The sequence below is a fragment of the Pinus tabuliformis genome, chromosome 5_1 (genome assembly GCF_031772625.1).
Source record: "Pinus tabuliformis cultivar Carrire ecotype Pingquan chromosome 5_1, CPIR1, whole genome shotgun sequence".
NCBI classification, from domain to species: domain Eukaryota; kingdom Viridiplantae; phylum Streptophyta; class Pinopsida; order Pinales; family Pinaceae; genus Pinus; species Pinus tabuliformis.
The window spans coordinates 405793250-405814656 of record NC_142305.1 but is presented as its reverse complement, the minus strand read 5'-3'; the positions used below and the strand labels follow the sequence as shown (position 1 = coordinate 405814656).

The following is a 21407-nucleotide window of genomic DNA, read 5'->3' as shown; positions in this document are numbered from 1 at the left end:
GCATTCAATATCCAATGCTAACCTTGTTCATTGCATCCACTTCTCAGTTATCTCGGCCAAACTGAAAGGAGACAGGTGTCCAAGAGCAAAGAAGGATCATGATACGAGGAAGATAGAATTAGATATGTAGTTTAATTAGCACTCTTTGTAATTACAGTCAGCGCTTAATGTATTTAATGAATTAGTTAATTGGTAGATAGGGGTAATTAGTAATAGTCTTCGAGCTCCCCTCATGCTGGAGGAGGAAGCTCATAGTGGTTAAGGTTGTATCTCTATATATAGATCAGACTTTGATGTAATGGGGGTTGGATGTTTTGGAGAAGACTGTTTTTGGTTTATGTATAAACAAATTTCAGTAATGCAAATGACTGTGTTTTCTTCTCAGGATTCACAATGGATCTTCTTGTTCAAATGTGTGATGGTATTCTTTCTTTAAGGTTCTTTTACAGTTTTGTTAATGCATAATCACTCAGAACTCATGAATCATGCTCTGACTTCCTGTATGCCTTGGCAAACTGTGGTTTCAAAGTTATGTTTGAACATATAGATGTAAAGTGCCCTGATTTCTATGAAAAGATAGTGTTTTGTTTGCTGAGATATGAGAGACTCCATAAGCCCAATGGGAATCAATTCAATGTTGTCCAGCCAACTTATTTTTCATGTGTCTTATAAGAGTTAGCCATCTTTTCTTGTCATTAGTCAATATTCATAATCTGTGAGAGAGCCCTCTCAGACTAAGGAGGCTAAGCCTTAGTCCAAAGCCTGGTTTGAAATAGTTACACAGAATCTTGCTGATTGGTAGCCTTCAGTGCTTGATTTTGTGATAACAGATAGAAAATTGAATTTTATCAAATATTTGTAGGCTCGAATTTTTGACTTTCTTAGTCAGTTGTGGCAGTTTAGAAGTTTCCCCGACAGTAGAACTGGTAGTGAAAACCTTAATATCAGGATAAAAATCATGTCTTGTCACTTGACCAAGCACTTTTCCTTCCAGGTGAAATGTTTTCTAAGCATAGCTTTACGCAAAATCACCATTCACTATTCCTTTTCTCCCTTAAAATTCGTTTTTCAAAGCTTCATATGCCTCTCGATCCTCCACTATTGTCTCCTTTTTATCTATTCCTTCGATTGTGTGTGCTAAGTCTTTAGTTCTGAAATCATTTTTCCTCCTTGTTGCCTTTGATGATACCCATGCTTCCATAAGTTATGTCATCTTTAGGAAAACGTCACTATATTGATCGAATTTCTACGAGATTTTTTCTTGATTTGAAAACATTTTGGAATTCCCTCCCTTTCTTGATACTTCTTCGTCTGAGACCCATTGCTAGCCAAGAAAATTAGCTCTGGTACCACTATAATATCCCACTTTAAAAATACTTCCAATTTGTCTCTAAAAATTTCTAAGTTTGAGTGTCTTTTTCAATGATGCTTTTCATCAAAAAGTTTGGCTATATGCTGTTGTAGGTGATACATTTATAATTGATGCCTTTGGGTTATGTATTTAGGACCTCACATGTATCAACAAACCTTTAAGACAAACTTGTATTTTCAGAAATTAAATTAATGTTGTCATACAACAATTTTTGCTCACATACTAGTTTATTCTCATTTGAAAACTTGAATAGACAATGAATAGATCGTAGAGGTAGAACCTAGAGTGTAGTGGCAACTAATAATAAAGACACAAAAATAGATATCAATCCACCTTGAGTTACATCCCAACATTTATTTGAGGAAAAAGATCCTGCCCAGGTGCAAAATATGAAACAAGAACTCCCAGGTACAATAGACCACTTAATCTAGTAGTTGATAATTGAGAATAATTAGTGGCTTTTGTCACTAGAAAGAGACCACAGATACCCAAATGACCAGCAAAGGCTCACGCCCCAGCACAACTCCCAGTAGACACAAAAGTGAGCTTGTTTAGAGATCATATGCAGCCTCAACGCACAACAATATTATGGCATCCAAGTAGTGGCTAAACTCGTCCAGGTTGGCAGAAAAATAACCTAGAAAGATGCATCAACATGTCCAACTTTGAAAAAGGAAAACCAAGCCCTTATGAACACATAACTCAAATCAACACGAAAATATGTATCTTGGCTTCCAGGGAAATAGAAATCATGCCACCCAGTTCCCAAAGCTTTGAACTAGTGAGGCAATGAGAAACTCGCTCTCGAGTATTTTATATATAACCATTTTTCCTTCCACCCATTTTTCACAACTTCCATAACCATTAGGCAGATGCATGTAGCTTCGATGTTATTTCACTTGTTTAGTAAAATATTGCTAAGACTTTAAAATTGTTTATAATTTAATGAAAGTTGTAGAATTTATAACTTATAAAACTTCAAGGTCTAATTTTCTAAAGTCTAATTCTTTAAAGGGTGCTAGCTCAATGGAAGAGCACCTGCTTTACAACCAGGAGATTGGTGGTTCGATTCCATCGTCACCTGATATTGATATGGAATGACGACAATTAGTTTTTGGTGACATAGGCTCTTTTGACAATCACCAATGATCTTATGGTGATGGTCAACGAATGCCACGATATATATGCATCAATAGTGACAACCATGAAATAAACATCACTATAAATAGTTGTTGTTCATATGAAATGGTGAGGGTCAGTGTATGCCATTATAATAATTATTCGTGATGGATTTTGAATGTCACCACATCACCTATACTTTTGGTGACACCACCTTGGGTGATGTTCAATTTTTTTGTAATGGAGGCCAAGATTCGTCACCATTACTCATATGAAATGGTGATGGTCACTATCTCTCATTATAAATCATTATTGATGACGAACCTTGAATGTCACCACAACATCTAGACTTTTGGAAATGCCACCTTTGGTGATGTTCAATTTTTGGTGATAGAGGCTCTTTTGATCGTCACCAGTGATCTTATGGTGACATTTTTTGACCCTCACCAATGTCCTTTTTTATTGTAGTGTAATATCGTGGTATGGAATCTACTAAGGTTAATGTGGCACCCAAGGATAACCATCTTGTGATTATTTTCCCCACTTTTTGATATGGAAAGAACCAATATTCATACCTCTAGTCGTTAAATCTTAGCATAAATCCCAAGTATTTGAAATGAGTGCACTTGGTTGATTTCTCTTTCTAACATATCCTTCAAATCATTGAAAGAGATGGTAGACTTGTGTAAGTTCAATTTTATGCCCAATGCAACCCCAAATGAGTTTAGAGCTCTAATGAGGCTTCACATACTAGGCCTCTTTACTATATCCTGCACGAAATAGAATAGCATCATCCACCAATAGAAGGTTTTTAAACAATAGCATATGTAAATGTGTGATTGATCAAAATAATAGCATTTGTTAATGGCTTATAAAGTTCCTTTGATTACCTTCTAGAATTGTTGAGGTCCTTGTTAATAATAAGAAACATTAAAGGATTCGAGGTACAAACTTTCATCGTAGTATCCTAGATGATTTGAAAAATACAAAGCTTGACCCAATTGATAACTACATATAAAGATGATGATCTTAGACAAACTTCAATCCAATTGACAAAACTCTAAATTAAAACTAGATCAAAGAATAATGAGCATTAAATACATCCAATTTCCCTATCAAAGGCTTTGGACAAATCGAGCTTTATAATTGTAGCAAGGATTTTTGTAGTTTTCATGGTGTTGTTGAGAGGTTTGTCATTGATGTCAAAGCAAGGATTAACCATGCTCAAAGCCAAACATGATGCTACAATTGATTAAGAGAGAAGAAAATTGGAATTTGTAGGTGAATACCACTTTGCAGAGTTTGTTAATCTATTTAGGTATGAATCTCTTGTTATGTGTTTTCCATATTCAAACAATAGACATGGAGTTGGGTGTTGATGCCATATATCTTTTGAATCGATTAGTCTCCATACCTTTCCAAATGCACCCACACCTACGACTGGGTATTTTTATTTTTATTTTTATTTTTTATCACACTAGTTAAAAAGATAAAAACATAATAATAATAATAATAAATAAATAAATATTATCGTCACACACACAAACACACGCATATATATAATTTGTTTTATTCTAAGTCGCACATGTTGCATCCCTAAGTTACAACTTTTGCAACCTCAAGCCACAATTGTTGCAACTTTAACACATAATTGCTCCAACTCGATACAAAAAATTGTTTTATGGAACTGTTACTACAACCTTAAGTTAGAGCTATTATTCCCTTACTCAAATAAAAGAATTCTCATAGAAAGGTTGTTGCCATGTATCTATGCCTCAGTTTCACTATTGAAAAGGAATTGTCATGGATACTTATATATATATATATATATATATATATATATATATATATGTATGTATATATGTATATATGTATATATGTATATATATATATATGTATATATGTATATATATATGTGTATATATATGTATATCTATATATATATATATATATATATATATATATATATATATATATATATATATATATATATCTATATATATATATATATATATATATATATATATATATATATATATATATAAATACATACATACATATGTTTTATTCTAAGTCATAAACGTTGCGTCCCTATTGAAAAGGAATTGTCATGGATATATATATATATATATATATATATATATATATATATATATGTATATATGTATATATATATATAGATATATATATACATACATAAATACATACATACATATGTTTTATTCTAAGTCATAAACGTTGCGTCCCCAATTCACATCTCCTACAACCTCAAACCAAAATTGTTACAACTTTAACACACATTTACTGAAACTAAATGCCAACCATTGTTTTATGAAATTGTTATGTTTTGACTCAAATAAAAGAATTCCTGTATAAAGGTTGTTGCCATGTATCTATGCCACAACTTCAATATTGACAAAGTCTTGTAAGGTATAATGATATTTTAATATCTATCTATATATATATATATATATATATACACACACACTATTTTATTCTAAGTCGTAGATGTTGCATCCCTAAGTCGCAACTCCTACAACCTCAGGCCACAATTGTTGCAACTTTAACGCACAATTGTTACACTTGGATACAAGTAACTTATTTATGGAACCATCGCTGCAGCCTTAAGTTACAATTGCTATTCCCTTACTAAAATAAAAGAATTATCATATAAATGTTGTTTCTGTGTATCTATGCCTCAACTTCAATATTGAAAAGGAATTTTTCAGGTATAATGATATCTTAATATATATATATATATATATATATATATTATTCCAAGTAGCAGATGCTACATCCCCAAGTCATAGCTCATGCAACCTTAAGCATCAATTGTTGCAACTTTAACACATAGTCACTCCAACAAGATACGAGGGATTATTTTATGGAACCGCTACTACAACCTTAAGTTATAGTTGTTGTTCCCTTACTCAAATAAAAGATTTCTCATATAAAGGTTGGTTTCCATGTATCTATGCCTCAATTTCAATATTGACAAGGGCTTGTTAGGTATAATGATCTCTTAATTCCCCATTATTTTCAAAGTGACTATGATTGATTGTAAAGCCCACCCTTTTCCTCTCACTATACATTCCATTATCTTAGAAATCATTTACAGGGAGGGGATTAGGCAGTCATTGAATTCCAAACTTTTATGGGGTAATTTTTATGGTCGTGAATCATCTCATTTTAGTTACTCCCTTAAAGTGTCATTTTGAAGCCATTTGTGTAAATCATTCTAAAAAATAACATTAGAGGCAATTTTTTTTTGTGTGGAGGACCATTCTTATAAGTATTTTCATAAACTTTAACAACAATGTTGGCATCAAGGACTATATAGGACCTTTTTTTATTCTCTAAAAAACTCCATTCCATTATACATTAGGTGATGTTTTGAATTACATTTAATCTTATATCTGCCTGAGTTAACGAAGAGTTTTATTTAGAACCTCTGAATATCTAGATGGAAGCTCGTTCATTTTTTTTTAATTTCCAATGATGTCGGTCTTATAATGTCGTTTCCTTCAAAATTCCCTTGGCCTTCCAATGTCCTAGTGTCAGCCTTCAGACACCCATTCTGACGGCACAAACCTCACAACTATGGGAGGTTCGTTGTAATATATTTTAAAAAATATATGATGACATCATTCTTTTGACCCCCTTTCTGATGGTAGAAACATCGCAACCGTGGTAGGTTTTTCGTAATATATTTCCGAAAATTTTGCAGCATTTTCAATCTTCCGACTCACATTTGGACAACACAAACATCATAACGATCGCAAATTTGTCAGAAAATATTTCGGTAAAATTCTCACTGACGACAATCTTCTAATGCAATTTTTGACAACATAGTATGTTGTCACAATGGGAAATTTTTCAGAAAAAGTTGACTTTCAGCAGGTCATCTGACGATGGTTTACAACAAATATAGAGGAGCATTTATCAAACTTTCAACAAAATGTTGATGAGTATATTCAATTAATAGATTTCAGACAGTCGATGATTACTATCATCATAATTTTGATGAAAAAGAAGATGTTGAAATTACAACTGCATTGAAAATGATGTTTCCTCAAATCTCCTTTTTCGTTATAGTGACGAAACATATCTGCAAAAATGACAAAGTGTCATCGTAAATTGGGTCAATATTTAGTAGTGTGAGATTGGAAACAAGGGTTGATGAATCCCAATTTTGGAAGGCCTCAATAGGCCATAATTGAAACTCATTCACAAACTTTTCCCTCTACACCAATGCAACCATTGACATCATCCCTCCTTGACCACAACTACTTGCTTACCTTGTTTATATCCCCAATAATGGTAAGGCATCCCAACTAGGCCATGGTAGTGGGCTTACAACTTACCCAACTTACTCCTTCTCTTCCTTAGATTTCCATGATATTCACTTGAGATTACAGAAGACCTTAAACAAAAAACATCCTATTATACATATTGAAGATCTCAATGAGGAAATTCTGAATAAAGAAATGGAACTGGTTCAGTCTCTAGATACCTCAAGAATAAACCAAGTTCACCAAGAACCATGGGTTCCTCCTTACTCAGAAAGATTGTACCTAGAGAAACAAATTAGTCATCCTGAATTTGATCTTCAAGGTGAGCTTACAAATATGTGTGTTGGCATATCATTATTCCAAGAAATTAATGATATCCCTACTTAGTCGAAATTGGTAAGGGAGTTGTTTATAAGGAAGCCCAATAGAAAAGGAAAGGATCCTCAAACTTTTCACTTTATGGGAAAGCTATCATACCTTATGATGGGGGAGTTCTCATGACAAAATACTCAAACCCTAGGAGCCTAGTTGTTAATGTGTAGATCAACCATACTCTCATCGCAATCACATTGATTGACCTTAGGGATTCCATCAATGTTATGATTCATGAAACCATGGAATCTCTAGGACTTTTTGATCTCAGGAAGACCCCCATAGTGCTATAACTTGTTGATAGATCAACTATCAAACTAGAAGTAATCTTGGAAGATGTAGTGATCGTAGTATATTCATGGGGATATCCCACCGACTTCATGGTCCTTCAATCCAAGTCTTCTATGGTAGGTATCCTTTAATCTTGGTAAGGCCATGCTTGGCCACTATAGATGCTTATATTCGCTATAGGTTTGGTATCATGATCATTTCCCATGGGATCTCAAAAAAAAAACTTCCCTATATCCTCCCACCAATATAAATCTTGAAACATCACTTAGGTTGATGGAGAAGAGAGTAATAAGGGGGAAGTTTCTCATTTAACATAATTTGTGGAATTCAAAGAAATCAAATTTCCATTAAAAACAATCATCTAGAATAAATGGAAATTGTAGAATATTTAACCTCTTACAAAATTAAATAAATATTATATGAATCAATTAAAACTAAATATAGTAATGATTCCAAAGGAAACGTCAATCACAAGACTTGGGTGTCTTGAGTGTTGACTAAGGTTTTGTTCAATCTAGTAAGGATTTCAAAGGCAATGTCTATCAAGCTATTATGATATATGAATAGGTTTCACTCAAGTGTTAGAAATAAAGATAATGTGAGAGAAGATAATTATAACAACAATAACACATTAAACAGATTTCAACCTTGAAAAGGTAAACTCAAAAAAACGAGCTTATAGATTTACTATTATTATTATTAAAGATAATGTGAGAGAAACTTATTATAGCAACAATAACCCATAAAACATATTTCAACTCGAGATCCCTATGACTTAAATGAAAGCATGCTTTGGCATGAAGCAACCCCTGGAAAACCCATTTCCAAACTGAGAAAAACTAGCTACTCTTATTATTATTATATGGCATAAATGCAATCATGTGCCCTCTACCTCAAATTACAATGGGAAATCCCTAACACTTTTAAAAAACTCCATGACATGTAATCCATGGACTCTAATACCACTCTCCACCAAAACTATATGCATAAACCATGAGTCTAAAGTACTTACAATACATTACAATGGAGAATCCTGAAGAATTTTAAACCTTTTAAAAGACTTTATCACATATAATTCATGCACTCATGATAACCGTCGCCTTAAACTTAATAGCTTTGACTTTTTCCCCAAATCAAATTTACGATTTCCTTATCCAATAACCCAAGAAAAGTTCCCACTAAGATAATATGCACATTTTACCTCTATGTCACGGAGTCAAAATCATAGTAACAATTTGAATCCGGTTGAGAAGATTACCCACTAAGAGAATATGCACCTTTTACCCATATGTCAAGGAGTCAAAATCATAGGACCAATTTGAATCCGGTTAAGAAGATTACCCTCCCTCGGAACTATGGGAACAAACCACCGCAGCAACCAAAAATTAGCTACTGTCCTAACCGATTGATCTCATAGTAACCCAAGGGTACCAGCCGTGATCGTTACTTTTTCCATTCATATGAATTCCTCTCTCTATATAAATATTGTAACAAAATCTCGCTACTATCATCCAATCTTTTTCACTTCATCGCAATCTCAGAGCAATCCAATCTTTTTCACTTCATCGTGCCTATCTGTCCACTTGCTCAGATCATGGATCAATCAACCACGCCGATGGCCGAGGAAGTATGCAATAATAATAACAATGATATTGTGAAATTGCAGAGCTGCGATGGCAAAATATTTGAGGTGGAAACAGAGGTGGCATCGTCTTCAGGCATCATAAAGAGAATGATGGGGGACTTGGGCACCAACATTACCATTCCTCTGCCTCTCGTTTCTGCCAAGATTCTGCGTCGCGTTATTCAATATTGCAGATACCATGTTCTTGATGCCCCCACTGTATCGCTTGATGCCGTCAAAACGTGGGATGAGGAGTTCGTGAAAGCTCTTGTAGAAGATCGCGCCATACTGTTTGAAGTTACAAAGGCTGCCCACTACCTGGTGGTCACAAATCTTTTGGACTTGATGTGTCAAACTATTGCCGATATGTTGAAAGGGAAAACCGCTGAACAGATGCGTGAGCTTTTCAACATTCCGAATGAAAATTAATCGTTAAATCATTCTGAAAATTAATCGTTAAATCACTCTGCAATGACAGAGTACCTTGCTTTCTGCAATTTGGTTTGGTTCGTTTGAACATGAATTTGATAGCATGTCATTAGGTTTAGATTCGCTGCAAACAGTGAAGTGTGAAGTCAAATTCACGGAGGATTCTAGATCAGATTTTTCTAGATCTCGAGGATTCTAGATCTTTCTACATCACCATTAGTTTATAGAATCACATGCAGGATTCTAGATCTTCCTACACTGCCAGTGGTTTCTAGATCATTCTAGATCTCCATGTGAATCACACATAGGATTTTAGATCCCTCTTCTGCCTCTATAAATTTGTAATTTCTCTGGCCAATTAAAGCAAGCCAAGGCCCAAGCCAAGCCAAGGCCCAAGCCTATTATGTAATGCAAAGTGATTTTTGTTCTCTAGTAGTTGTTTTATCTATTCCGTTATTTCTGATTTATCTATTCCGTTGTTTCTGATTAAGTAATCTTGTTGTTTCTCCATTTGTCTATTTCTATTAATTATTCTCCCTATTGCCGTCTAAGTCTTTGAGTATAAATCCTTTGATCTAATACAAACACTATGTTTAGTATACACATTTCCTTAGGCATTTTAGTAATACAAACACTATGTTTAGTATACACATTTCCTTAGACATTTTAGTAATTTTTGCAAATTTTAGTATTATACTATGGTACTGGAATTTTTATGACACAAAATTTCTCGTTATTTTGGCTTAATAAACGAAAAAATGTAGTCAATTTTACATAGGGCGATGGGATGTGAGAGTGATAAGTAATGTAACATTGTTACTACATTGATAGAAATATGTTACATAGTATACCCTTTGCACTTTGAATGCGGTGACTCTTCCGTTGTAATTAGTTTGCATGAGGTGACTTTTTTTTGTTGTAATTACTTTGCGTGTAGTAAATTGTTACTGTTATTATTGTATATTTGCTATAATTATTTTGTATATAGTGAATTGGTAGATATTCAGTATGAGGTAGATCTCACTTACCCAGTATGGATTAGATTTCATAATACTAAAAAAAGGTTTTATTTAGGGGAAGCACATGGGCCAAATACCATGTGTCAAATTATTATTAATACTATGCAAAAAACATTCTTAACCCTAATATTAATATTAATAAAAATAAAGATGGCAAATGGTATAGAGAACCAATGGTATTGACCCATAGTATTCACATGGAATGTAGACTATATAAAGGGGGAAATTAAACCATTATAGATCCATCTTTAATCTAGATCTACTAAGCCTTGAGAGGGATCAAATATATTAATATGCCAACTAGCATAAAATGAAAAAAGATAAGATTTGATCCCTCGTGGGGCTTGGTACATGGAGGTAAAGATGGATCTATGGTGGTTTATTTGGAAGTATGCATAATTATTATTCTAATTTTTGTTTAATATAATAATAATAAAGTACTATTTAATGTTTGTGTGGATAGGTATAGAAGAGATATTGTAATCTAATGTGATGTTATTGTAATTCTAATTAATTTACGGTTTTTTCAAAGATTTAGGTGTTGTAATTATCTAAAAAATTTGGTAAGTTGTTGAACTACATTTTCTCAAGCTACTTTCAATTGTTTTTTGGTCAATAATTTTCTTCTCCAAAGTTTGCCTAGGCTAAATCTTCAACTATTCCTAGATTTTTTTGTTCAAATATAAATAAGAAAACCACTTGTTTATTTTAATTATAAATAATCTTAAATTCATATATAAATTTTATTAGAATTCCATTATGGTTTTCTCCCTATATTTGAAATTGTGAACAATGAGCTATTTGTTAGTTGAAACTAAGCCCTAGCCAATAGATCTAAAATTGTAAATAGTGGGTGGCTTGTTAGTTGAAACTAAGCCCTAGCCAATAGATCTAAAATTGTAAATAGTGGGTTTCTTGTTAGTTGAAACGAAACCCTAGCGCTTCACAATGCGGCTAGTAGTATCTTAATTTGTGAAGAAAATTTCTTTTGAAAATAATTATTTTGAGAATGTTTATATCTTGAGTTACATTCTAAGTCCTTCCACGACCCAAGTTTAAAGAAATATTATTATATTTGGTTCTCCACATGTATTATCAATTAAATTTAAAATGATGACTGCAAGCAGTGGAATCCACATCCGGTAGAAATATAATTCCGAGTATAATGAAACCTTTCAATGGCGTTGTTGCATATGCGGATATAATTGAATCTCTTAATCTCTCTTACACGTTTTTCACTTCTTCCTTCATAGGCCTCTATCTTTATGTCACGTCTCACAATGACCATTGTTTCCTTGCACTTTGGCGTCGGAACTTTTGAATTGTGGATTCTACCATGTCCTCGGAGGATATTTGAAGGCATTTCAACGAGCACTAAAACTTTGATAGGAATTATTAGTTGTATAAAAATATTTATGAACTTACCATAATTGTGTGTTCTTTCCAGTAGATATATCCTTTCTCTGGTGTACCATAAGGTAGTTGTAACATGTTATATATCGAAAGGGAAACAAAAAAGAGTTTACATATCAAAACAAACCTAATGTTGAGGTGAATGTTCAGAGTTATGGAAGTATCAAACAATTTTGTGTCATGTTAATGAAGGAAAAAATGTTCCCTCTTTTAGCTTCCTTCCTTTGAGCACAGGTCTTCTACAAGTAATGTATAGGAAGGAGAGTTATATTTCTTCCACGTAGCTTCTTGGTAATGCCCCGACACAACAGACCTACCTCTAGCTAGCAAGCTTAGTAAGAAAACCAGGTCACCCAATCTGCCAAGCAAGGAACCCGATGATATAATCACATAAAGATAGTACTGATGCTTCGTTCTCACCAACCCAAATACAACAATAACCACCTTGGAGACTTCTCTCAAAAGACTCAAATCCAAGATCATTCATTGCTCAAGTTTTAGAAAAATAGAAAACCATTGTAACAAATAAAAAAACTTTGTAATATACTACCTCATAATAAGTATTAACCACTACCTAAGTGTATTGAACTTGCAGAAAAGAATTTCTGAAACGCAGAAAGCAAGCGGGTGAAATTGTATTTGGTTTTTTGAAATGCACTTGGAACTGAGAGAACGTTCATGAACCTCAGCAATAGTGTTACTTTTTTCTTTCCTTTTTTTCTTCCTGAAAATTCCTAACGGAGTTTTACTCCTTCCTTATGAATACTGCAGTCGTCAAATCCTCAAAATGTCAATGCGGCCAAAAGTCCTGGGAAAATTATACCCCGGTATAGGAACCCCTCACAACTATTCAGATCTGGTGGATCTGAGAGATCTGAATGGCGGATCGGATAGCTCTGGGCGGCGGAACAGACTGCTGCTGCGGATCTGATGGATCTAATAGATCAGAATGGCTGGTCTGCTAACTCAGAACTGCGGGACTGATGTCTGCTGCTGCTGCACCTCTTTGCGCACTGATCTGGCAGATATGATGCGTGATCCCCAGATAGAAAAGGGAACTATGGTCTCGAGGAGTGTCAGGTGCTACAGATCGCAATATACATAAGGGTCTGACAGTAGTACTCAGCCCAATGTTTCAGGGCTCTAACTAAGGAGGATCAACCGTACCCTTAGCCGTACAACCCGACTACCCTATCGTACGGGTGAGTAATCTCTCCAAGTGTTGTTCTCGGTGTACCGTAGCAGCAAGATGGCCGAAGGTTTATCTATGGCGAGGTTGTAGAGGAGCTAAGGGGCTTCCGATATACCCAGAAGGTTCTTGGAAGACAGTCCGTACGCGGTTCTGTCTAATGCCCTACTACTTTAAGGGGTACCCACAGGGGTTACAAGGGAGTCCAACAAGTGTGACCACCGATTGTATTTCTTGTGTGCATGCCTCCCCAAATCTGCAGGTTTATTCGCTCAATGACAGATCCCGTGGTTTAAAGACGCCGGAACACGTCTCTAGCCAAAAAAAAAAAATTGCTACGAAATGGAGATCCCACCGGCCCTAGAAAGTGCTCTGATACCACTTGTTATGCTCTTAACCTGCAAAAAGATACCCAAATACAGAATAGGCGAAGAAAGATACCCAGAACATAGAACAGTGAGAGACAATAGAAAATATTTTATTATTCAAAAAACAATGTTCACTGGCCTCTTCGAGGGGGCAACCTCCAATAGAGCAGAGCTCGATACAAAAATAAGACACAATGCTCCTCGCAGGGAGTCTCTATCCTTTATATATGACTCATACATGCAATACCAAGGATCAATACCAGGGGTTTTATTAATACCATCTATCTAATACTACGACCCGTTTGCAACTAACTGTGGTCTCGTCATTAATTGCGGGTTAACCACTTACAATTATTAATATGGGCTTTATTGACTCTTGACTAAGACTCGATCCCATTACATAAATAAGGGGGTTAGGGTGGGACCCTAACACCCAGGCTACCATCATAGGTAGACAACTCAGGTTTTGGTCTCGAACTTGAGCTTAACACTGAACTCAACAATTTCACTTCCAGAGCTTCATCCACAGGTGTTGTCCTTTCTGTTGTAGCTTCTTACTTTGATCTGCTGTCATCTCCAGCGTCAGGGTCCTCCTCCCTACTAGTCTCCATGGCCTCTAAACGAGCTTGCAACCTTTGTATCTCTTCTTGGAGTTTTGCATTAGCTATGGGTCTCCCTCCACAACCTCGTGCTCTTCTTGCTCGCGTCGCCATCTCCCTTTATCGTTGACAACACCACCAATGTGAAACATTGCTCTACCACAGACATGGCTCTAGCTCAAACCTACTCTGATACAAAAAATTGATGGCACAAGGTAGACTGAAAGGCGAAACTAGCTCAACCACAGTGCAGGAATCTAATTGGTTGTAGAACGTGCGAAATATTTTCATAGTGCATTTTTAAAAAACAAACCTGTAAGCGTTGCAAAATGTTTTCGTAGCACTTCCAGAAACTCTGTTTTTGGCTCTTGGAAGACAAAATGACTCGGTCTTCTGTAGACTTGACTCTCAAACATCTTAACACGTCACTCACTCTCATGAATGATCTCCTCCTGCCTCTCCTCGTCACAGGTTCTCCCTTATTGAATGAATGGGCCACCCTCCAAAAAAAAAAATGTGTCGAAATATGGTTGGTTTGAAAGGTCACAATAAGCGAAATACACACATCTAATTACAATTCCAAGCTGAATTCGATCACACAAGGCATTTTATGAATGGTCAAAACAAATTATTTTGATGTTTAAGTGAAGGCACATGCATAGGTCGATTGGGAACCAAAGAAAGGAAAACACAGACTTTATGAGTACACACAAATGCAACTTCTTTTCATTCGCTTCGAACTTACAGACTCAGAGGTAGGAGAAGAGCTCCCTTCCTCTCCAATCGATGCCTCCTTTTATGCACAAATCTTTGAAACTAGTTCGCTTCCCTTTCTCTCTAATTGAGGAAAGTCAAAAAGACAACAACAAAAATGACCCTTGCATTCCTAGACTCTTCAACTTATTTGAATTTCGTATTTACATTAAGTATTTAAAATTTCATCAAAGGTGACAAAATCGATTTTCTAGCTCAACTTTTGGCCAGTGCACCACATTGTTAAGCTCCCTCCATTTTTTCATCACGAGCTTGGTCTAATGTTCTTGCATCATATTGCATCTTGTACATTATGATATATGTGGACCACTACCTGTAACCTCTCTGGGTGGTTACTTGTATTATATAATCTTTGTGGATGTTTTTTCTCACAAGACATGGATTTATTTTATAAAAAATAATTGTCAAGCATTTAACATGTTCGAAGATTACAAAGCTCTAGAAGAAAAATAATTTGGAAAGCAAGTTAAAATCTTCAGATCTGACAATGGAAGAGATTTCACTTCCAATGATTTCATTGACTTTTGCAAAGAAGCTAGAATCAAAAAAGGGACCACCATTCCATATAACCATGAACAAAATGGTGTGGCTGAGAGAGAATAGAATTATCATGGAAGCAGTCAAAGCAATGTTGCATTATCAGATTTTTCCAAAGTTTCCACGGGGAGAAGCTACGAACATGGTTGTCTATGTTCAAAATAGATCTCCTCTTCGTGCTCTAAATAATGAAACTCCTGAAGAAGTCTTCACTGGTGAAAAGCAAAAAGTTGGGCACTTGAGGATCTTTGGCTGCCCTATCTACTTCCATGTCCCAAAAGAGAAGAGGAACAAGCTGGAAGCTTTAGGTACGAAAGGTACATTTGTTGGCTATTGTGAGAATTCTAAAGCTTACAAAATATATGTATCAGGACAAAGAAATACAGAGTTTAATAGAGATGTAATGTTTGATGAAGATGCAACTCTTGGAAAGGCAAGAGACGCTCCTCTTCCTCCTGCTAATGTTAATAGTGATTATGATGTTTTTGAGATACAAGAAAATCTGGAGCCTGAAACTAATACAGCTGATGAACCCATGGAGCCCATGGATCCTTTGGATCCTCCTACTAAAATGAGACCTTTATGGCTTCGTGACACCCTTCAAGATGTTGATAAACATGCTACTCCCAAAGGAATCCTTAGAGAAAGCAAGAAACCATGCCAGTTCTAAGGATATGTTGTTATCATGAGCAACATTATTCAAACTGAACCATGCACTTTTGAAGAAGTTGTGAAGGCTCAAGTGTGGAAAGATGCAATGGCTAAAGAATATGAGTCCATCATTCATAATGATGTATGGGAAGTGGTTCCAAGACCCTAATGTAAATATTGTGTCTTCTAAATGGTTGTATAAAATTAAACATGGTGTTGATGGCAGTGTTGAAAAGTATAAAGCGAGATTTGTGCTGAGAGGTTTTTCTTAGAAAGAGGGAATGGGATATGATGATATATTTTCACCGATTGCACGTTATACAACCATTTGATCCATTGTGGCTCTACCTGTGAGCCAAGGATGGTCTCTTCATCAAATGATGTGAAGACAACTTTTTTGCATGTCTACCTCAAGGAAGAAGTATTTGTGGAGCAACCACAAGGCTTTGAAGTACCTGACCAGAAAACTCGTGTGTAGACCAAAGAAAGCCCGTTATGATTTAAAGCAAGCGCCAAGAGCTCAGTGTGCCCGCATTGACATTCTTGATGAAGCTTGGTTTTACTAGAAGTAATGCAGATCCAAATCTTTACTTCAAGATTGTCCAAGGTATGCCTTTTGATTTTAGTATTATATGTGGATGATTTATTTCTCACAAGTAGTGAACATCTTATTCTCTAGTGTAAGGGAGAGTTAGCTTCCGAATTTGAAATAAAAGATCTTCACTTAATGCACTACTTTCAAGGTCTTGGTGTATGGCAGAAACTTGGTGAGATTTTCCTTTCTCAAGGAAAATATGTTGTGAAGCTGCTTGAAATATTTGCTATGATAGAATGTAAATCCGTGAATACTCCAATGGAGATGAACTTCAAGAAGCTATGTGGTGAAGTTGTAGGTCTTGATTTGGAAAATTCTTCTAATCATCGTCAACCAGTGTTCCACGGGGATGCGTTCCACAGGGTTGGGTGCACGCACCCCATGCACCCGGGACGGGAAGTCTACTGGGGGTGTGTTTCCCCACGCACACTTTTTGGGGAGTCTTGGGGAGATGCAAGGGGGTGTGCTTCCCCAGTGTGGGGGACAAGACTCCCTAAAAGGGGTGCATCTGGGCATCCCCCCTCAAAACTTCAGTATCTAGCGTATAGTATATGGTAATATAATAGTATGTTTTGCTTTCAATTTAGATTCTAGAATGATGAATGATGAATTTAATTTTTAAATCAATGCATATTTTAGAATGATGAATGCTATGGATCAATGTATTTGAATATTTCATTATTGATTTTTTTTTATTGAATCTCATGGTATGGATGAATAATGAGTATGTCATATGAATGATGTATGTATCAAAATGAATGATAAGGATGGATCAATGTATGCCATTATTAAATTCAATTATGAATTTAAATTTCATGTGTGGATCAAATTTCAATTTTCAATGTATTGGTATCCATATTACTATTAGCCTTTTTAATATTTATGCTTTCAATATTGAACAATGAATATGAACTTCAATTATATATATATATATCTATATATATCTATATATATATATATATATATATATATATATATATATATATATATATATATATATATACACCTCGAATCTCGATGTCCCCCTGCATCCCCTGAAATTTCTCTAAAATTTGAGGGTACTCCCACATGGCCCCCCTGTGCGTCTCCCCGCACCGGAGTCTTAGTGGAACATTGTCGTTAACTGATTGGGGCACTGCTGTTCTTAGTGAACACTAGACTAGATATGTTTTGCGGTCAATACTCTGAGCCAATATATGATTAAACCATCTCATGCACACTGGATTGATGCAAAGCATGTGCTAAGATACCTGCATGGGACCACCAATCTTGGATTGAAATATACGTCAGTGATATAAGACTACATGGACACTCAGATGTTGATTGGGCTTGTAACTCTACTAATAGAAAAAGCACATTTGGGTGTTGCTTCAATTTGGGATCTGCTATGATACCTTGGATGAGCAGGAAGCAAAATTTTGTAGCCCTTAGCACGACTAAAGCTAAGTACATTTCTGCTAACATGGCTAGTTGTGAGGCAGTGTAACTGAGAAATCTCTCTGGCGCAATGTTGCACGAAGCGGGGACATTTTTTGGAAGCAGGGACGTGGAAGCGTCATTTTTCCTAAAATCTAGGAAGCGAAGCATCTGCTATATATATATATATATATATATATATATATATATATATATATATATATATATATATATATATATATATTTCCATTTATACTCAAAACAAACATCCCAAATACCAAATTAGTTGTAGAAGACATGAAAACATGCATATTTTTGCATAAATCAAGATAGATATAACATCCATTGTACATTAATGATTAATTATTTGAGCATCAACCATTTAGATGCATCAACCATATAGAATCTAGATTCTTCTCTACTTGTCTAGCCTTTGCCTCTACCTCGATTGTCTAGGGATATTAGTCAACATTGCCCAATTTTGATCAAACTACCTAATTCAAGACTTAAGATATGGTAGAAAAAGCTTAACATGCTTGATCGATGATTTGGACTTGATTGAAAGGTATTTTTTTGCTAAGGGCATGCTGCCTGACAAAGGAGTTCAACAATTAACACCACAAACACTAGGGTACATATAGGGCTTGGTGCTCTTGATTAATGCTAATCGCATACCTTCATACTTGAGATAATCTAATGAAATGCCACAATCCCATTGATCCTGAATTCTTGGAAACTCTAAAGTTTGCTGAATTTTGAATAGGATATGAAATTCTATTTTCTCCATATGAAGTCCAATGAGGCTGGAACCACTCTCAAACATCCTGAGTCATTTCATGGTAATGTTAAAAATTTAAGTAAAAGGATGAAAATGAAAAATAAAGTAGAATGTCACTTTTACTTTAAGAATTTAACATCACCATGAGTGAGCATCTGCTATATTTATATATATTTTTTATATTTTTTTTGCCTTCATTCCTCACCCTAAGCCAAGGTGGACCCACCCCCAACAAGCAAACTCACCTAAAATTAACTTTTTTTTCAAAAAAAAAAGATTTTCTAAACGCTTTTCCTAAGTCGTATGGAAGCGTATGCTTCACCCTTCGAAGTGCCATGCTTCGTACTGCCGAAGTGCCATATGAAGTGCGCTTCTGAGGATGCTTCCTGGATGCATCCGCACAGCATGCGCTTCGGGCCTTGGAACCGCCGGGGGGGACGCTTCCTGCAACATTGATTTGGAGAGTTGTTCGAGCATGTTCTAGACATAACAGTGATTTACTGTGACAATAAGAGTGGGATTCGACATGTAGAAAATCTCGTATTCCATGACAAGTCCAAGCATATTGAGATCAAATATCACTATGTTTGGGATATGGTGCAGAGGAACAGTAAGACTCCATCATATAGCAATTGACCAGATCGCCGACATTCTTACCAACCCTTTATCGAAAGGGAAGTTCTTGGTTTTTAGAGAGCAACTTGGACTGATGGATGTGACCTTTTCTAAAGAGGGTGGTTGCTGATTTTTGGTAGCATCGGATGTGCTCTAAGCCTCAAAATTTGTAAGGAGGATAGGACACATGTATTCTAGTCTACACAAAAATCGTTTTGGGAAATTCCACCGAAAGACAATTTTATTAAAATAATTAATTATTTTTAATGGATGTCTAAGTCTAAACAATTAAAATAATTAAAGGATGTTAATAAAACTCGGTGTGAATCTTCTAGAAAAACACAGAGATCGAGTCAATATGATCTGAGCCATTGATTAGAATTTAATCTAGGTTGTTGATTACTCAACGAGAAGATTATAAGGACTTCGATGGGCATTTGGAAGATACATTGAGCGGGATCAAGAGATCAATTTCTCAAGAGAGCCGCGCAGAGCAGCCAGAGAGATCATCGAGGAGATTCTTGCAGTGAGGGGAAGGGATAGTTTTCTGGAGGAAGTTTTCCTGCTCCGGTGAGTGCCAGACAGAGAGAACAGAGAGTAGTCTAGAGAGGCAGCGCAGAGCTTCATAGGGAGTTTGTATTTTTGCTGGGGAACAGTTGGGATCTAGTGTTGGAGCAGGGGTGTGAGATCGAGAGGCCAGAGGGCCGAAGTTTCTAGCTGGTAGGAGATCAAGAGGAGGTGCAGCACAGTCCCAAAAACAGTGACACAGTAATTGGATAGGTGTGATCCAGTGCTGCACAGAGGCAACGAAAAGGCTTATCTCCAATGCAGATCAGTGCCAGATTTTCCAGTGAAAGGGTGAGACCATCTCACTATCTCTTGTTCAGTTAGATCTCTATATAGGATTGTTAGTTTGGGCATCCGAAGAATTGTATTAAGAATTACTGCATAATAATACAACCCCTCAGTTGTTGCACCAATTTTCCCACATTAGGTTTTTTCGAGGACATTTTTCCAAAATCAATGGTGTCAATTGTGTGTGGTTATTTCTTCTTGCTCAGTTCTTGTTTCCGCATATAATTTAATTAGTGAAGGTTGCAGTCGTATTTACTTCGATATTTACAGTGTAACACAATAAATAACTTGCATGAATTAACAAGTAGGAGAAGTAATATCAGTTTGCTACATTAGGGATTTGGGTCTCCAGATTTTCACAGTGGTAACGAATGATGAGCCTTGGTTGTGCGAGATCCTTGTCATGTCTTGACAAGTGGATCCCCCCAAGCAGTGATGAGCCTTAGATGTGCGAGATCCTTGTCATGTGTTGACAGGTGGATCCCCTCATGTAGATATATGACTTCGTTGAGCGAGATTCTTGACAAGTAGGTTATCCCCCAAGCAGAGATGAGACTTGTCAAGTGGGTTATCCATCCCAGTGAATATAGGGTGATGGATGAATCTCCCCTATGATGATTCTTCTTCATTAGATTGTAACATCATTGTTCCAAAGCAGAGATCCACGTGTCAGGGAGAAATTCCTCCCTAACGGAGAGGGAGTGTTGAAAATTGGCAGCAAAGGGATGAATTTCCTTGACTAAAATTTCATTTTTGACTATTCTAGAGTGACTTTCTAAAAATATAGTCATGTTTATCATTGCAACCATGACTTTCCAAAATTAGTAAGTCACCTTGTTTTAATTGGTAATCATATATATGACGAAAAATCACCTAACTTATCCTTTATCAATCTCAATTGTTTAATTTTTTATTTAATCATCAATATATATATATATATATATATATATATATATATATATATATATTAAAATGAAATTCCATGTCACCCTCTCCTACTTGGCACTCATTCATGCCACTTCACATCTCTCTCTCTCCTTGATGGCAAATCGAACTCTCTCTGATTCAATGATATGTTACTCTCTCTTCCTTTCTCTCT

General features: G+C 35.7%; 1 pseudogene; it reads left to right on the top strand.

Annotated features, from left to right (window-relative positions):
- The first annotated feature begins 9061 nt into the window (after positions 1 to 9061).
- Positions 9062 to 9499, top strand: LOC149165206 (uncharacterized; annotated as a pseudogene).
- The last annotated feature ends 11908 nt before the right edge of the window (positions 9500 to 21407 follow it).